Genomic DNA, 20,460 nt, shown 5'->3' with positions numbered 1-20,460 from the left:
AAATAATTGAGATCCTCGTGCTATTTTTCTTCTTTGATAAGTTAATGTGATAAAATATATTAATAGGTTGTTTTATGTTAAACCACCTGGGATAAACACAATTTGGTCATTTTTAATATTCTTTGCTGGATTCAGTTTACCTATGTATTTATGATGCTTATATCTATTTTGTATTAATTTATCTAGAAACTAAGCTGCTATAACAAAGAGACTCATCATACAGCATTGTACGTAAGATAGACATTTACTTTTCTTTCTGGTAATAGTCTGGAGTAGTTGAGTGTGTTCACGGCCGGCAGGACAGCTTTATGTGTTCTGTTCTTGGCTTCAAAGTCGTAGCACTTCTCAGATACTTGAAAAAGGCACAGAGCCCTGAACAAGTCTCTTAGAAAGATGGCCAAGAAATTGCCCTTCTCAGACCCATTCACATCTCATTCACCCAGAGTTAATCCCATGGCTACAATAGCTGTGAGAGAAACAGAAACATATTCCTCTTCTCATTTCCTTCTTCCTTCTGTTTTGCTTATTTTTATTCTGATGTTTTTGTACTGACTTCTTAAGATGAATGCTTAATTCGTTTACTAAGTATTCCTTTAGCTGCATCCATATATTTTGATATTTGGTGTCATCATTGTAATTTTGCCGTAAATACTTCTAATTTTTATCATGATCTGTTCCTTAACTCTTGAGGTTTTTAGAAGCAAGATGCCTCCGTAGAACCAAAATTCAAAGCAGGATAATATATAACGGGGCACCTATGTGGCTCAGTCAGTTGAGCACCCCACTCTTGGTTTCATCTCTGGTTGTGATCTCATGGGTCCTGGGAGCCCTGTCATAGGATCTGCTCTGAGCAGCCAGTCTGCTCTAGATTCTCTCTCTTTGTCCCTCCCACCACATGCACTCTCTCTGTCTCTCAAAGAAATAAATAAATCTAAAAAAAAGAAACAAAACCCAGGATATATGGTATGGTAACTCTTGTGTAAGAAAAGGAAATAAGAATATATTCATATATCCATTATTCATTGCAAAAAGTAACACAGGAAGGATAAATTGAATCTTTTTATTTCAAGAAAGTTTTTTACCTACAAATGATGGTGAGAGTCAAGGGGAAGAAATGTGGGAAAGAGTGACTTTTCTCTGAATTTACCTTTTTTGTATAGTTTCACTTTTGGAAGCATATTAATGTTCTATATATTCAAAAAAATAAAATTAAATCAACAAAGTTGGGAAGAGAGGAAAAACTGATACTGCAAGTAGACTGAAACGAATGAACTCAATTGTATTTTAAATGAATTTCATAAGCACCCCAAAAGGAAAAAAAAAACATGAATTGATGTAATTTATGAGCACAGTATTTGACTGTATGTTCTCTGTCTTGGGCAAGATTATGGGGCAAGTACTACAAACAATTCTGGGAGTCGTTTTAGTAGATTTTGGCTTTTGTCGTGGTATAGGTAAAACAGTTCTGAAACGATTTAGATCTAGGATAGGATCCAACAAGTTAGTAAATGTGCTGCTGGGACCCAGATTTATCACTATGACACACATGTATGGAGTGAGGGCAAGAAAGAATCATGTGGGAATGGAGTGGAGTTGGGACTATCAGTGTAAATGCACCTTTTCTATAACACACGTCTATGTGTGTGATGCATGTAATATGTGCATGTGTATACATGCATGTGTACACATAGGTATATGTTTGCCTATGTGGGTATGCAGATATTCTCTCCTATATTCACTGAAAAGGCCAAGAAGCAAAGACACCCTGGTAACCATGATCTTAGATTCTAACTCCGTGCCTCACTAGCTGACTCCAGGTTTTCTTTATCTGAAAATTCCTTTGCCTTTGTTTTTGAAAGATATTGTCACTAAGACTACAAATTTAGTTTTACATTTCTCTTTCTCTCCGCACATTGAAGATATTGCACTGCCGTTACTTCTCTGTTGTTAATTTAGGGAAGTAAACTCTCAATCAAATTGTTAAATTTGGTAGGTGATTTGATCCATCCCTATGGTTTTAGATCTTACCTTTGTCTTTGGTGTTGTGCAATTTACTTCCATGTGTTAGCTTTATTTATTTATATTATTCAGTACAAAAAGTATGAAACAGTAAGTATACTCGAAGTAGTATAAAACTAAGAAAATTCATTGCCATTAATTCTCCATTTGTTGCCTCGGCCCCTTTTTTCTTCTCCCTCTGGATTTCCGAGAAGATACACATTTGACCTTCTCTATTATCTGTATTATGAGACTTATCCTTCATATTTCTCATCTCTTTGTCTCTCTGTGTTTTGTTCTCGATAATTTCCACCAATCTAGTTTCAAATTTCCTAATTCTCCCTCAACTATGTAAAAACTGGTGGCAACCAAGTGTTTAACTCTGAAGACACTTTACATAATTTCTGGAAGTTCTATTTAGCTCTTTTAAAAATATTTGGGCTTTTAAGTCACTTGCCCATTTTACTCAAGTTTACATACTTGCTAGGTTTCTAAATACATACTGAATGTGATTATTTTATATGCTGTGCTTGACAATTATAATATCCAAAAACCTTGCAGGTCTAGTCATACTGTCTTCTTTCTGAGCACTTGTGCTCTTGGCGCTCTCCATTTTATGATTTTTTTCCTCTTGGTCTCACAGAGAAGGGGATAGGGAGCATGGATTTCCGGTTCTCCCTTACACTTAGCATTCATATACCTCCTTTTGTAAGACCTCATTTTAGAGACCTTGAGTTGACTCTGGCTTTGTCTGTCTTCCCCTCTGTGTGCTTCATAATGCCGTGAAAGCCAACGTTCAAGTTCACTCTTCCGGCAAAACCTCAAAGCCAAGTGCCTTCAGCATGTATCTTACCTCTTCAGATTCTTACTTTCCCTGGATTTTGGCCTTCCAGCCATAAACAAACTACTTTTAGTATTTCATTTAGAAATTTTTACTTGTTTTCAGCAAAAGGGTCAGTCAAGGTATTTGATCCTCCATACTGCTGGAGCCTTCTGGAAGTCCCCTGCATATATTTTAATGAACTTTATAAATTTGCATGTATTGTCTAAATGTGTGTATTATTTTATTATAAAGAAAATTTAAAAATGAAAGACTAAAAAATCACTGACCTTAAATAATATGCCCTTTGTCTGTCATAAGGAAGAAATATAAAGAAATATTGGTAGCAATGCCAGAGCCATTGCTCACTTCTGACCCCTTTCTGACCCCTAGTGCTTTCTGTGAGTGGGGTGCTGGGAGTGGGAAGGGGGTGAGAGGAGGACTTGATTTATCCACGGGCTGGGATTTAATGCCCTGGAATAACAGAGTCTGTACATACCCCTTCCTGGACATGTGAAAATGCCACGTGTCCCTGTAGAGTCTTTTGTCCCTGAAACACTCAAACCCAACCTTCATTCTAGGTGCATTCTTAAGATATACCCTTGGTCTGAGAAATTCACCAAAACTCAGTAATGCACACACATTTGGATCCCAGCAATTATAATATTTGTTTAGACTTCTTTTCTGTTAAATAATATATCCAAAGCATTAAATAATATAAATAATAATTGAATAATATATCTTGAGGATTTCCATGCTGAATTGTCTTTACAAATGTGCATTGAGTGGTTTGACCAGGGTTTCATTCTTAGCACATTTGTGTGGCTTCTCACGCTTGGCTCTTACAAACTGAGCCATTCTGAATGACCCTGTAATTCCTCTTTACTTTATATCTATCGTTATTTGCTTAGACTAAATTCCCAGGGCTTAAACTGTGAGGTCACATAGCAGACATATTTTCAAAGCTCAGTACATGTTGTCCCAATGCCATCCAGAGGAGCTGGGCCAATATACCTTCCACAAGTGGCCCGCGGAAGTGCAGCAACAGAGGTTAGCTTGGTAAAGGTGAAACATTCAGAGCTAATCTCTAATAAAAAAATAATCTCATCAGATTTTTTATCTGGCTCCGTCCCTAGTCTAAAATTGATGAAAGGTACGCTGTAGCATACTCGATATTATGCTTACTTAAAGATCTTACAAAATATCCAGACTTCCCTCCCCTTTCACTTCTTTGTAAAAATTTAATACCAGAATTATTGCAGTTTCTGAAATTACTGACGTATCTTTGCTTTGACAAAACCCCAGCTGTCACATGCTGACTAGTAGCCTGTGGTATTTTCATAATTAATTAGAACCAAATAGCAGGGCCACAATAAATGAACAGACGATTTTCCTATTGTTATCTCCTTGAATGACTCTGTCCACAGACCCGCTAGTGGTAACTCACAGTGAGTTCCCTGTAACCGATGTGAATTAGCAAGAGATACAGCTTTTTGACACTAATTCTGCTTGGATTTGGTCACGTGAGAGTCTTGTGTTATGATTTCTAGCAGATAATGTTGAAAGATTGATCTTATAAAGTAAACAGGCAGCTGGCTACCTGGCACGGCTTTAAATCTGTTTCACTTAATAGGAGGCAGGAGTGCTGTTCATTAGATCTCCTGCCGTCCCTGGTTAAATCCTCCTGTCTTACTGTTCCTGCTTTTGAGATTACGCTGTGCAAAAGGGCATTTCTACACAAAGAGTTTGTGGCCGGGGTCACGAGTACTTTGGAAATGGCTGTCTTTCTCACCATGGATGGAAAGGTAGTTCAGGCATGCGTAACTCGTTCACAAGCAAACATCTGTCCGTTGTGCTGTGTACAACTTCATCAGCTGGGAATGAAAAACCCATTCATAATACTTCTGTTTGCAAACTTCTGTCCTCAAGGCTGTTCAGGTTGTAAGTTCTACTGCAGAGAGAAGCCAGGGCCTGAATGCTTAGAGAGAGGCTCAAATTTAAGGTAACATTAGAAAATTATAAGGTGTTGGCAATTGCACAGAAGCCCCTTTTTTGAGTCAAGGTTGGGAAATTTGGATGTGAGGCAGGTGTGAATTCTCTACTAACTTTATCAAAGCTTGACTTCCCTTAGTCACTGATGGATTTTTCTGGTTGTTTGCATCATTCCTTTGGTTACAGAGAATGCCCTTCGCAAAGGTTTTATGTTGATTTTCCTTGAGGATTTCAGTCTAACAATATGAAGAATATTGAATATATGCAGGGCCAGTCCCATAAAAACTGAGTCAGAGAAAGGAGGCCCATGATTACTCTTAATTTGCTATGAAATTGCACATAGACTCATAAATACCAATGTGACCTGTGAAAATGAAGCAAAGAGAGGATTTACACACTAGGAAAAAGGTTTTAGACAGTATGCCTCTTGCCTTTTTTTTTTTTAGCACATCTTACCATATTATTTGTTTAATGATATGTTTTTATTGCAGCATTACAGTCTGTACATTTGTTGTTCTCGTTCTTTGAAAGCAATTAAATTGTTGTGATTTTTAGGGCACGGTTATAGAATTGATTTAAGTAATACTTAAGAATTAGAACAATGCATGAGAATCATCTGGGCTATTTGTTTAAAATGCAGACTTGGTGGGGAGGTGCTATCCCCCATGATTCTAATTGGACACGTAATCAGCAGAGCCTAGAAATCTGTTTTCTTGCAAGCATAAGAGATTCTGATTTGGGTAGTCCTCAGAAAAACACTATTAAAAGCTACAATTTTTAAAAAGATAACAATTAAATAAAAATCAGCTTTATAGAAAATATAAATGAAGACTCTTGTTTTCCTGTATAATTTATTCTTATAATAAAGAGGGGCGACCAGAGTCCTGATTCCTTAAGAACCAAGGCAGATACGCTGTGGAAAGTGCAGGCGCTGGGACTCTTGGGAGGCCGACCCTGCTTGGGGCTCAGAAGTGACTTTACTAGGTCACTGTCCTGCCTGTGTCTCTTTTTCTTCCCCTCCAAATTGGGGGGAGTGGAGGTGGGAGGGGTAGAATACCTTTGTACCACCTGGACAGGTTGAATATGGGGCTGCTTTGTAAATCCAAACTGGTGTCATTATATTCAACACTTGGACAATGCTGCGTGCTTTCCAAATGTTGAGTTGAAAACACGGTAATCACAAGTGCACAGGTTTTAATGTCAGACCCTAAACTGCATAATCGTAGCCTCTCTCAGGCTTTGAAGGGTAATGCAAGGTCACAGTCACACTGCATGTAAACCAACCCTGAAAGATACAATCTTCAAGGCTGCTAGAAAAAAGGAAATTTCACAGCTTCCCTTAGCAGTAGTGTGTTTCAGGCCTTAAAATATTTCAAGAGAAATCTTTCTGAGTTCTTAATCCAAGCTGTCTGTGATGCCTCCTGGCCTGTCCTTGGGGGTGAGGGAAAAACTGCCTGCCCTAACTCATGTTACTCTTTCACAGACTGCAAAGTGTCACACTCTCTCTTGTTTTGTGTTGTTGTTGTTGTCGTTGTTGTTTTAATACAGATCATAAAGCCAGTCTCTTTGGCCTTTCCACAGAAAGCTGCAGGAAAATATTTGTATTTTGCCCATTGATTCTTTTCATTCTAGGCACTCACAGGTAACGTGATGATGACCATGACTATTGCATGTGACATTTTTCTTAAACTTTCTGTTGTTTAGTGAATGATCTGGGAGACCACTAAAAAAAATCTAAGTTTATCAGGGAATTTTCATCATTAGTCTTAGTGGGACCTCAGCAAGCCAATTTCACCCCCCTAGTTCTCTGTGACCGCCAAGTGAGAGGCTGGGACTAGACACTCGTCAGTTTGTTCCTTTACAAACTCCTGAAGTTGCTTCCAGTAGAAAGAGGATGGACTTAACCCAGAGCGCTTTGGGGTCAACAAAGGATTCCTGTTTTATCAAGTGCATTGTTGGTTCCTGGCCATCTCGTTTTTTCGAACACATCACTTCTAGTGATGAGGATAGTCTCCTCTGACAGGAGAGAAGGGAAGGAGGGCAGGGCAAAGAGAACAGGAAGAGCAGAAGGGAAAGGGGTTGAAAGAGAAACAGAGAAGGAGGAATGGAAAGAAGGGAAGAAAGTAGTAGCCAGCAGCAATCACAGGGAGCGTAGATGTCACAGGTACACAAGGAAAAATCACTTGTGTTTGGTGCCTGCATGTATCGTCTGCCTGAGGACAGAGTGAGTTCCTGGGACGGCTTCCTAGAATTCTATGTATTTATTTGGAGGGGAAAAGATTATATGTATTTATAATTGGGTCTAAATAAAACATAGGGCCTTGAATCAGTGGTTACCAGGCTTTTCATGGATTGTCATCCCCAACTTTCTCCCTCCCTGCTCATAAGATATTTGATGGATGTGTGTGATTTCTTCTGATGTTCCTTTATTCACTGTCCATTTTTATTTATAAATTTAAATTTCACAAATGGCACAAAAAACCTGCTAAGATTTTTCTTCATGGGGAAACCCCAGGGCTTTACTGGAGGCCGCCTGTATGCAGAGATCTCAGTGTGGACCTTGAAGACTGCATCCTGGCTTCAACCTTTTTGATGTTTTGCTAAAGATTTAAAAAGACACTAAGTTTGCATCATGCCCTGTCACGAAATGTAAAGAAGTAGCTTCTAATCTGTATGCTTTTCGCGGCATGCCCTTTTCAGAAATGGTCAGGGGAGGGGCGCCTGGGTGGCACAGCGGTTAGGCGTCTGCCTTCGGCTCAGGGCGTGATCCCGGCGTTATGGGATCGAGCCCCACGTCAGGCTCCTCCACTGTGAGCCTGCTTCTTCCTCTCCCACTCCCCCTGCTTGTGTTCCCTCTCTCGCTGGCTGTCTCTGTCTCTGTCAAATAAATAAATAAAATTAAAAAAAAAAAAAAAAAGAAATGGTTAGGAGAACGAAAGATGGTGTGCATGGGAATGTCTGCCAATCGGAACAAATATATTTCTTACCACTCATGCTGCAGAGGGTAACCCCAGTGCTTTGCTTTCTGATGCCCAGATACTGAAAACTATTTCTGAAAGAAAGTTCACTCTTTGGTATCAAATCAATTGGAATCGATTCCTCAGTCTGACAGTTTGCATCCCTGGCCATCATAGGATCTTGATTATTGAGCATTGTTTACTATGTATTTCAAGAATCAAAGTGCTGATGAACCAGCATGGGACCCCCTGCTTCTTACCAGGGAGGGGGCCCTTCCTAGCCTCACTGGACCACTGCAGGCCTACCCAAGCATCTTCTAGACACTTGGGCATTGGTTATTTGACCTACCTCCCCAAGGACTCATTAGAGCTATAAGATAAAGGGAAACAATATTAGACATGACACAGACTCAGGTAGCTTCCTGTTATCTTTCTACAGCCAGCATTAAAAGCCAGAAAGAGCCTCCCAGAAATGCATGCCCTTGTGGATTAAAAAGTTTCTTTTCTTTTCTTACTAGCCTAATCCTCCTTTAACTGCTGCTATGATTTACAGTTGAAAGTTTATATCCAAGTCTGCCTGCTCAATACTGATTTGAGGCTTGGGGTTGTACACAGACCTTTAATCAGTCTTATAATTGTTATTATTTAGTCCAGGTGTGGATTTTTTCCCTTGGTAATCTATATACTGGAAAATTCTCTGTGGGACATGCTAGAAAAAAAGAAAGGATAGCACTCTTATTAAAACTTTATGAAAGAAAGACCTTTAAATCACCTACAAATATAGAGCCAGTTTCCAACGTGTCATGTCAAGGCATTGCCTCTAAATTTCCATTGTTGTTTCAGGACTTAGACCACTTTTACTCACTTTAATGAGTGTAACTGCCCATTCACCAATATAGAAAATTCAAGGTTCAACAGTGTGAAATTCTGCATTAATTATGCAGAACCTCAGTCAAGGCCATGATTTTTTCCTACACATTTTATGACACTATTTTGTCTAGACGTTATGTCCTTGTTGCCCTGAATTATAGCATTTATTGCCAAATTGCTTTAATCAGTTATCACCATTCAAAACTATGTGTCCCAAAGAGTTTAGAAGGAAGCAAAGTACAGTCATGATATGAAGAAAGTAAACTGTGTTCAATTATGCATCATGTGTCTTGATTAAAATACTTATGGGGAGCCCTGTTACATTTCCAACCACCACCTCTGAGCCCAGTCATGAAAACTTAGCCAATTATATCCCACAGAGAATGTTTACCTAGAGAACCTCAAATATTATGGAGGTGAACTCAGGCCCTATGTTTTATTTAGACCCACTTGCATTCTCCATAGTCAAACAAAAGTGAAACAGCTAACTATATTTTCGAGTTCTCATACACAAAGATTTTGAGGGTGTCAATAATTAGCCTTAAGACTATTAATAATCTTCCTTTTCAAAAATTATGTCTTGGCAAGGAAAGGGGAGTGCTGGGGCTGCGGTGGGGAGTGGAATGGGGAGCCAGCGGTAGTGTGGGCTGGTGGCCTTGACCTATGTGACTGGGCGGTGCCAACGCAGCCTCTATCTGGAGGATAGATGACCATGGAGGAACCTGTTTCCAAAAAGGTTCGACTGAGTGAAACAGACTTCACGGTTATGCCACGAGATGAGTTAACTGTAAGAAGGAGGCAATAGGAAACATATGTCCAAGCTTTGGAGGGCAAGGACACAGATCTTAATTCCAGTGATGTAACTGAGTGAGGGGGGTCTGGGGAAACACTAAAGCAGCAATGAGGCAAACATCCTTGAACTGCAACTAGCAACCAAGCAGCAAGGGGAGCAAGAGTGGCCTACTCAAATCCAGCACCTCAAGCAAGTCCAGTAGCCTAGCATTGCCTGAGGTCAACAACGGCAGACCCAGTGATCAGCTTGTTTCTTCCTAAACATGAAAGGTGAGTTGGAACAGACTAAAGACAAACAGGAACAAGCCCAAAATGAACTGAGTGCCTGGCAGGTTACGAGATACTCCCCAGTCAAGACTTCCCTGACAGTCCCACTCTGAGAGAGGTGTGGTGGGGGACATGCAAGTACTCAGTTTCCACACCAAGACTCAGACATTTGGAGCTAAAAAAGGCCTCATTCTTATACTATCCAGCTTGTAACGGTTAAGATAAAACTTACCGGATGAACCCTGTCTTTCAGCCTTATTCTCTTCCCCCCTCCCCTTGTTTCAAAGGACTGATGGTTTTGAACTATTCCAAAGAAGGGGCCACCTCCGAAAAATTCCCCTTCCAGAACATGTAGACACTTGGAACATTTTTCTGTAAAGAAAATAGAGGGGAAAACGAAAGTCTTAAGTCTGTGGCGCACTGTGTCTTCAGACAGTTTGGAGGAATGAGAACGTAGAGATTTGAAATCATGGATTGAACATGTAAAATTCCAGTAAAATGTAAAAATAGAATATGTTCTTAACCTTGAGCATCGTGAGTTAGAGACACTGTGTATCAGTTTTGCCAATAAGACCGTGGACTTCGTGATTGTTGTTGAACTTCAGGGTCAAAACTCCAGTGAGGTGAATTTTGCCCTTAAAGAGGTTTTTGTTTTTGTTTTTTGCTAAGAACCAATTTAATTGTCACGAGAGAATCAAATAATAGATGTCAGTACAAGTAGTTCATATATTCAACCATTTAGTTTGAGGCTCTATATTATTTGATTGAGCCTTAAATCAATGTGGCTTTAATCAATGGTTTGTTCCTTGAATGGTTCTAATGCTGTAGACAATCTTAGTAAGACTGTACAAGTATAAAGGCATGCTATCAAACTTCAGGTTGAAACTATTGGAAGCATTATAAACATTCGTTTCACTGCTAGAGTGTAGTAGGATATTGGCTGTGATGAGACTCACTGTGTTATTCTTTTCAGTAGTGAAATTAAATCCCCATTGCCTGCAACAGGCACATGTTGAAAAGAGCATTGTCATTGATGTTAATGTGGGAATGTGTTTCTTTCATTGTATTTAGGCATTTTCTATTGCACTTTGTGTGTGTGTGTGTGTGTGTGTGTGTGTGTGTGTGTGTATGTGTGTGTGTGTGTGGTGGGCAGCAAAGCAATATTTATTGAGCAATAGCGAAGTGATAGTACGAAGCTCCAGAGGAGGGAGGGGACCTGAGGGTTGCCCTTGCACTCTTGATATTAAATTAAATGTGCCTTGAAAAAAAATTATGTCTTGACTATAACTTCAAATAAATTCTCTAACGTAAAAAATATTTTAAGAATTCCTCCCCCTCTTTAAATTAAACGTGGTGATTGCTACCAAGATTAGATCCTTCATACTTTTGTGAATGGAGTGGTTACCACTATGGAAAACATGATGGGTCTAATTCTGGCTACAATTTAACAAGAAGTCCTCAGCCAAGATTACCAATCTGATGCCTTTTATACATCACAGTTATCAAAATAGTCTTCACTATTTTAGCTGTATATAAGCTTTATATATTATATAGCTATATTTATATGGCTTTATTTAGGCTCTATTACTGTGCTATATTAATGACCACATTTCTGATTCACTAAGCATATGGCGTAGGTGGCTTCTTTGTTCTCACTTTTTAAATGAAGTACTTGGGTTAGACGTTTTCTGAGGCCCATGTCAGCACTAAAATTTTATGATTTTGTGTTCCGTGAAATAAATTGGCCATCTTGTCTTTTATATGATGCCACCTGCTAACTCAGATGTAACCTCTCCCTCATTCCCAACAGGAAAAATTGGGAATATTTTATACATAGATCAGCTTTTATAAATAAAACAAAATGAAGACAAGAAGAAGGAATCAACTCAAATTTCAGCAGAAGAGAATGACATTTAAAAGACATTCCTGCCTTGAAGAAATTTGAGTCATTCTCAGATAACCCATTTGAAGTTATTTGTTGTGGACACTCCTAGAATAGGGCCAGCTAATTTTAAAAGGTTTCAAGATGAAGTTTCATCTCGTTTGGTCTGGAACATAAGAATCTATATTATTTTATAGAACTAGGTCTGACCCAGGCAGTGTTGTGGAATGTAATGATTCCAATGAAATGAGGTCATAAAATATTGAGGAAACTGTTCTTTAACACTTACACTGGTACGAATGCTATGCTGGCTCAACCATTTGGCCATTCTAAGAGATAGTCACCATCAGCATCTGTAAATGGATAAAATCAGGTTCTAACAATGAGGAGGATTGCTAACCTGTATATATGCCAGGCACTATTCTGAAGTCCTGACAGTGGTTCAAATCTGGGTACTATTATTCTTCCCATGAAAAGGAAGGGAACCAGTGAAGAAGTGTATGTGATGAAGGGAAAAACCATGCTGCCCTCCACCATTACTGCAGGGAAGTCTTTCTTTAGACAGATTTTTACTTAGTTCATTTATTCTTTTCTTTCCTTTTCTTCCTTCCTTCCTTCCTTCCTTCCTTCCTTCCTTCCTTCCTTCCTTCCTTCCCTCTTTCCCTCTTCCTTTCTTCCTTTCTTCCTTTCAGCGCTGACTGGTAGAACTGCCCTCTGATTCCTCACTGGTCTCTCCCTAGAATCACTCCCCATTCTGGTACCTGATCCTCCCAGGAAAATCGGGCTGCACAAACCCAAAGTCTGGGGCTATTGCTACAAGTCACCTTTCCCTCAGCCTAGACGGTCTGTGGCATCCTCAGGTGCATTTTGCATAATTACCCTTTGCAGTTTCCTTGCCAAAGATCTCATATGAAGTTAAAAGAAGAAACTCATTTTCTCCTTGGATTTCTGTGCTCCTGGGATACTTCATCTCGAACCATTTTTTAATTAGACAGCCCTATTCCAGGAGTTCCCAAAATCCCACTTCTTGGTGTGGCTGACTTTATTGAGGACACACAGAGCTTAACACACAGGCATCTGCAAAGATCGCTGCTGATTCTGTTGACCCATTTAAGCCCTGGTGATTTCTCTGCCACCAGGTCCCTTCCTAAGTGGACAGCCAGCCATCCTAAAGGGGAGGTTGCTGTGAAGGGCAAGTGTCCACCAGGGATGAGTACAAGGCTGTCAATTCACCATTTTCCTGCCACCTAAGATGAACCTGAAGTCTAGACCCAAAGAGAAACCTTTTTCCCAATTCTTTAAATTATTTATAACATCCTTCCTCTCTACCACCCCCAACTTGTTATCCTTTATTTCTGGAACTGAATTAAATAATGGATGCTCTGTCATAGGCATTTCCATAAGGTTAAGATGAAGTAACCTGTTTAACAAGTATTTCATTAGGGAGAATGAAAAAGGTAGACTGAGAGATTCTAGTAAAAGTTTGTCATATAATTTTAAATGCTTTAAAATAACGTCACAATATCCTTCTTTAAAAAAGATCGGTCTTTTGTGGAAGATGTTATTAGTGGAGTCCTTGAAGCAAGTGGTGGAAAATGGCTTTTTCATTACTTCAAAGGCAATATTAAAGGACCATGAAATTCAAAGCCCCTGGTTTTATCACAGACATTTTTATGTCAGGATTTAAACATTTTCCTCCTCGACATTCGTCTAACAACTCTAGTTTTATAGGAAAGAATTGTTATAATTGGCCTGGATCATAGTATGATTATTAAATGATAGGCATCAATTAAGCTGATATTTAAATTGAGGATATTCATATCAGATAAGAGGAAAGTATGATTATAATTAAATGTGTAAAATGTATAATCTGCTTTGGGAGTACACTTTAAACCATGTGGTTATTTGTTGGAATACAAACTGTCACAAAAATTCTTCTGCCTATTTCCTCTTTGCTTACTGTCACTAAGCATAAATAAAATGTTTCATACCTATTTTCCTTAATCTTAATATGATTATGGGGGTGCTTTATGTAGATTATCGTGTTGAAGCTGTATCGTTTAGGAATAAAAAGAAGCAGAGAGAGGGGAAAGCGTTGAAAATGATAACGTTGGGGGGGATCGCTTTTGTGAATGCAGGGTTGTCAACAAACTTGCATTCCTCATCCCCAGAGTTAACCTTTTGGTTCCCAGGATTTTGCCACGTGTTATGATTATAGCATTAGCACTAATACAGCAATGCAGTAATACGGTAATAACGTGCTTGCTAAGGACCTAGGGATTTAGCAGTTGTGTGAATTCACTACTTTTATGGATATTTTTTAAAAGTATAAAAGTACAGTTAAATAGCAACATTTGTAAGTTTAAAGTATTATGTGTTTACTTACTGGAGATCAGAAAAGCTCCAAAAATCAGATTCATAGATTTTGACACTAATGCTTTCCAAGACAAACAAAAGTACTCACTAAGACCACAAAGGGATTATTTTATGACCTTGATACATTTTTTTTTTCACTTGGAAGCTCTTGAAAATAGGAGTTCTTCATTTATGTTGTGTGTTTTTTCATCTACATCCAAAATATGAGTAAATGCCATTTTTTTTTCTCTTTCTGAATGTATTCTTTGCTGGCCGCCTCTTCAGGCATTGACAAGCAGCCAAGCAATGTCCATTGGGTTCACTCCCCTCCAGTTACTGGGTGGGAAGCCATTGGCCTGGGTCTATCAAAGCAGCCCCATCCTACCTACCATAGTTACTATCCAGAGGTGGTGATGTGATCTAACTTTATCCAGTGAGAGTGAAACTCTGGGTTTTGTTTAACGATAAGGAAATATTTCTGCCCACTGCCTTTGAAGCTCACCACCTGTGATCTGGAGAGAGATTGAGTATTAGCTGCAGCCACCTTGTGGCCACAAGGGAAGACAGTCTGAGGGTGAGGCTGATCCATAAAGATGAAGGGATAAGAAGAACAGCAGGAAATGGAGCTAGACCTCGAACTGTACTCCTCCCAAGTCCCACCTCTTCACTGTCAGTGACATGGGCCAATCAATTCCCTTCATGATTTAAGCCAGATTGTAGTGATGTTTTGGTGTTTGATTATTTGTAACCAAAAGCATCCTACCAGGTACAGAATTTAGTGCTAAGGGTGGTATCTTACACATCATAGATCCTAAAATATTGTACTGTCTGCATCTAGGTAAGCAGAGCAATGAGGAAAAATCTTTTTCTATGACTGGAAGTTGGTAAATTTTATTTTATATACATATAATATGTACATTGTGTTATATACACAATATATATAATTATATCTAGCTGGTTTAATGATTATATAACTGGTTAAATGATTGCCTGTTGTACCTTACAATAGAGTTCAAGCACTAGCCAAAATTGCAATATTCAGTGATTTAATAGGAAAATGTTCAGCTTTCATTAAAATCCTTCAGGAGAGAGACAAGTATGGACTAAAACTAACCAATCTGAAAAAGAAATTTAAAGCAATATAGCTTTTCTGAAAGAAGCACTCTCTGCAACTGGTAAAAGTCCAGATGAGACTGACCAGATCTTTAAAAAAATAAAATAAAATTCTGTGCCTAGGGCTAGGTCAATTGGAGCAAAAGCAGGATGGAGTAGCCATCACGGAGACAAAGCTGATATCTGAAGGAAATCTAATCCTTAATCCTCTCCCAGTAACTAGAATTTCCAAAGAAACCCCAAGCAAAGGGTTAGGCTCTTATTCATCCCTAGGACAATCTCCAGATAGGCCCCAAGGTGATACAGGCCCGAAAAGAGAATTCTCCCCAATGTCCATCTTTGGTATAACCCTACCAGACAAGGAATAGGTAAGTTAGTCCCGGAGAGTAGAACTAGGGTCTACAAGATTGGCCAACTAAACCATTCACTCCTCATGCAAGGCAAGAATCACTCAGTGTTCCTGTCCAGGAGGCTATGGAATGTGCTATGAACCAATAACCACTCCATGTTGCTTCCTATTGTCCCTTTTACAAGTGAAATCTGTATTGTAACTTACCATCTTCTCTCCATCAGTTGTGTGCTGGGAAGTGCGGGGAATGGGTAACTTGAGTCTGTTGACTTATTACTGATCCTTAGGAGTTATGTCAGAATTTGATTAAAAAAAAAAAAAAGGCTTCACCTAGAAATCCTGCATCGGAGGTGCTAGTAACTGGAAAAGACTTGATTGTCTCCCTTTAGACTAGGGGTTCTCAACTTTGGTTGCTATTCAGAACCACTAGGAACTTCTTATGGCCAGGTCACACCTAAATTAACGAAATCAGAGTCTCTAAAGGAGAGACCAGGCATCAAGTGGTCCAACATGTAGCTTAGTTGAGAACCATTGCTTCCACTCTGAGGAGTAGATTTGGGTAACCTGGATATGGGGAGGAAGATATATGGATTTTGGTTTAGCACATATGGCAATGGATCTTATTTCTTGTTCCTTGAGTCAATTCACTTCTTTTGTAGTAACAGCCATGTTCTTGATTGACACCATCTTGGCTTTAGTCAGTCATGGGAACATACAGACATTGATTCAGGAGAGGATATTTGACCTAATATATTCCAGTTGGAGTAAAGCTCTAAACTATTGTTTGACGGTTGGGAAAGAGAAAATATGAAGGAAAAGTAGTGATACTGATTGTCCCTGGACAAATTAACTTCCAGATGATACAAAACCCTGGAAAATTGCAAGAAAAGGGTGCTGGAGCCCAGAATATGCCATACCTGAAACCTACGCTATTTCCAAATAAAGCCAATAAATTCCTTGTATTGATTAGGACAGTTGGAATTGGGCTTTCTCTTGCGAGTAACTGAAAGCATCCTAACTGATAGGCTCTGTAGTGGATATAGGGAGTGCTCTGCCAAGATCCCTGGGATTCCTTTTCCATAGTCCCCCCCCATTGCTTGTTCTCCATTTGTTTGCAGTGGCCTGTCCCTATGATGCTGCTCAAAGACCACCCTCAGGCTCCTGGAGCTGCTTTGCTATTTTGCTCAGAGGGCCATCATTGTCTTGTATTTACATCCTCTCCAGGGCAGGCCTTACCCCATCACCTTTCAGTACATGAGCATGAAGCCCAGTCTTCTTGCCTGGAGTTGGACACAACCTGAGGCATATTTTACACTTCATAGCCTGGCTCAGGATCTGTACCTTTGCCGGGCTTCTTCCATTCCTTATCCAACATGTCCACCTCACTTCCCAGTTTCTGCTTGGGAGTACTTCCTTCACAGATGACTTAACTACAAATCCTTGCTTGGAGTCTTCTTCTGGGGAACCCAAACTAAGGCACATGCTGATCCCCATCGGTGTTGAATTCTGTGAGAAACACGTAGTGTGGGATTGATAAATGTGACTGGCTGGCTCAGCAGCCGATTGCTTTCTCTAAAAATATTGTCCCTTATTTTACATGTTAAACAAAATAGCAAAACATATTTAACAATGAGACACATGGCAGAATCAAATTTTAGAGAGAAGTCCAGAGAGGTCATCAGGCTAACCTGTTATGGTACATATAAAGAAATTAAATTCTAGTGAGGATACATGACTTATTCCAAGCCTCTTGGCTGCTTAATGACAAGGTCAGTGCCTCTTTTGTGCCATTGGCAGTTTGTTTATTGAAAGGTCTAACTGTGGATTCCAAGCATCTTATTTAAATCACATTTTCTCCATTTAGAAACAAATTCTTTATTCTTGTTGCATACAGAAGAGTGTCACAATAGCTGAATTATTAGAGCTGAATACTGTCTGTATGAATGATAAGTATAAATTAATATTCTTAAATATATGAACCATGGAGTTAGTTAATTCCTGAGAATTAACAGAATAGACTAGAACTAGAAGAAATGTGACTCGGAAGATAGAGCTCATAGACTGTGTTCTGGATTTATTCTGGGCACATAGTAGGTACTCAATAAATGTTTGTTGAATAAAGTATAGTGAGTTCCACAAGGACATAAAGAAGAGAGGTTCTAGTGTCAATAGTGGAGAAGAGGTAGACACACCTGAATTATTGAACAGAGAAAATGGGCTTTCTGTGGAAGAGATGGAGTTTGTTACTCTCTCAGTCTTCTTGGATATGGAACTCAGGAAGTAGGGAGCCTTAAATTTGTTCCTGGGTGGTATATCCAATATCAGGAGATAAATATTTCAGATACTTACCCTGTTTTGTGTGTTTGCGTATGTGTGTGTGTTTAGTGTATAGCCTTTTGTTATTCTAGAACTAACGAAGTCCAGAACTGAGCCACAGGGCATGAAGGAAGGTACTACTGTGCTACTGGCCTCTCCTGGGCTAGAATTTTAAATGAGGTGCAGAGTCCCATTCCCTGGAAGTCAGCAGACAGATTGCAAGAGGGATGAAAAAGAGATGGTCAAGGCACTGGTGGATTTTGGAGATAACAATTGGAAACATGGTCTACACTGCCCTTGGTTTTCACAATGTGAAGACTATCTCTCCACTGTCATCTTAGAGGCCTTGGATTGTGTTTTGTTAATAAATTTACTGATTTTCCTTACAGAGACCCAGAAGGATTTTTATTTAAAATAACTGTAGATAATGCCTTAGATACCTCAGGAGCTTAGGATATAAATTTAGAGAGTACTTTGTAGTAATCTCAGAGGCTTTGTTAATCAAGTTTATATAGGCTTGGATATGGTTTCTATCCTGTCTCCTAGATTATCAGGAAAGATCATCTAAAGCATATCTTTTAATGCAGGATAAGCTGAGGAAAACTCTGTTCTAAAAACACAGAAAGAAATATTTACACACATATATGGATTGTTAGAGATTGAATAGATAGGGACTTCAAATCAGATTCCAGAAATGTCAGCAATTTTTTTGTTGTTTGAATGCTCTAAAGCTCAGACACAAGAAGGTAAAATGCACTGTTGACAGCATTCTAAAATTCTCCCTGTAGTCCTGCTCACATACAAAAGCAAAAAGGAAAAAGCAAAAAAAAAAAAAAAAAAAAAAAAAAAGTCAGGAGGAGTTGGAAAATGTGTGCCATGAAATTCAGCTTTGTTAAATCACTTCTTGTACTCAAGGTGCCCTTTTACCTGATTCAAGCTTATCTCATGTAATCTTCAAAATTACCTCCTAGATAGTATTTTATATATGAAGAAAGCAATTATACAGTAAGGTAAAATAACTTCTACAAGGTAGTAACAGTGAGTTTAAACCCATGTCAATCAAGTCCAAAGTTATAGGAGAAATGAATAAACAATGCTTATGAATTGGAAAATCCAATAATGAAAGATCTTTTTTAAAAACTTTTATAAATTTAATCATTATTTGGAAGAAAATGAAATTAAACTTTTGCATTTTGTTATATCCTTAAAGGTGAAAGTGGTATCTTAAAAACTAAGCAATATATACTCATTGGAGGAGAAGGGGTTGACGGTTTGCCATAGAATCACCACCAAGTGTGTTAGGTGTTTCTAGGCCAATGGATATACATATGGATGCAAGACGATTAGGAACCTGGGCCAAGTCCTGGTATCCATGGAGTAAGTTCTGTGAGTTTTAAAAACGTACACCTGACAGTTGACTAAAGTAAAATTCTGTCGACAAACTCCATTTTTCATTGACTTATTGAAAACAATAGTTGTTCATCAGCAAATATTTATTGAATGTTTATTCAAAAGACAATTTGCATTAGGTTTTACAAGGTAGAGACTAGGGAAGAACAACAATGATGGGACTAACAGATGGAAGAAAGAGCTGGCTGTGTTTAAAGTGACAGAGAAGTCATTTTCACCTCTTTGACCACCATTTCTAGTTCTTTCTAATACTACACAAACTTAAGCTTAGCTCATCATCTCCCTTCTGATTCTGTACCTCAAGTCATTTGGATTTACCACTAAGCAGAGCCTGTTCACTGCCAGAGGCAAGGTATGAGAAAATCAAGATGTCAGGACTCATTGTAAACATTTATTTAGCACTTACTATGTGCCAGGAAATGACCTAAAGTTTTAAGAGGCAGTAACTGATTAAATCCTAATAAACAACCCCATGAGCGGCTACTTTCATTACGCCTTATCTATCTGTGAAGATATTGAGATACTACAGTGTGATTATGTTCACACTCTCTGAAGGAATAGGGATATTCTCGATGAGATAAGAGGCAATGAAGACAGGTACAATAAAGATATAGGTAAATTTTTGGATGAAATAGAGAGCAATTGAAAAGATGATCTTTATCTTTCCTACAAAATAAGAGGCAATAGAGGGAGATGGTGGTATAAGGGAATAAAATAGAACTAAGGTTATTATGGCTTGGCACTCTAATGTTAGGTAGTTTACATAACACTTTTACCTAGTGCTTACTCCAGCCCTTCCAAGAAGGTAATGATACTCCCATTTTACAAAAACATCTGGAGATTTGAGAAGTTAAGTTGCTTACCAAAGGCCACACAGTCTGCAAACTCAACATTGTTTGCCACCAAATCTTGGTTCTTTCCCCTGTGACCTTTTTACTTATCAATTCTCAAGTTGGTGGGAATGAGCTTGGGAAATTGAGAACAGGACAGGTTTGGAATAGTCATGGTGGGAAGTGAAACTCATAGCCAGACAGAAATAAGTAAAAATTGTTGAACAAGTCTCAGAACCAGATCTGAGGACTTGAGGTCCCAAAGTGTGAAATTAAAGTAGAGTCTATCTGGAGGATTATTTGATTCACCCATAGCAAAGCGTTATCCATGACAGGAAGTTTGGAACTGTTAGAGTTATAGAAGTAAACAAAGTGATCCAAATTGCACTTACGACACTGGTGTACACAAATACTTAAAATACAAAGCAAACCAACTTCTGTATGATACCTGCCATGAGAGAGGCACAGAGAATGCCATACTTCATTTACTCTCATTCCAAAAGTTCACA

At 38.8% G+C, this 20,460-nt stretch overlaps 1 pseudogene; it reads left to right on the top strand.

Moving 5' to 3' along the window:
- The first annotated feature begins 9,343 nt into the window (after positions 1 to 9,343).
- LOC113259538 (pre-mRNA-splicing regulator WTAP-like) lies at positions 9,344 to 10,077 on the top strand (annotated as a pseudogene).
- Positions 10,078 to 20,460: the final 10,383 nt, after the last annotated feature.

Source organism: Ursus arctos, unplaced genomic scaffold, assembly GCF_023065955.2.
Source record: "Ursus arctos isolate Adak ecotype North America unplaced genomic scaffold, UrsArc2.0 scaffold_13, whole genome shotgun sequence".
Classification (NCBI taxonomy): domain Eukaryota; kingdom Metazoa; phylum Chordata; class Mammalia; order Carnivora; family Ursidae; genus Ursus; species Ursus arctos.
This window is presented reverse-complemented; position numbering and strand designations above follow the sequence as displayed.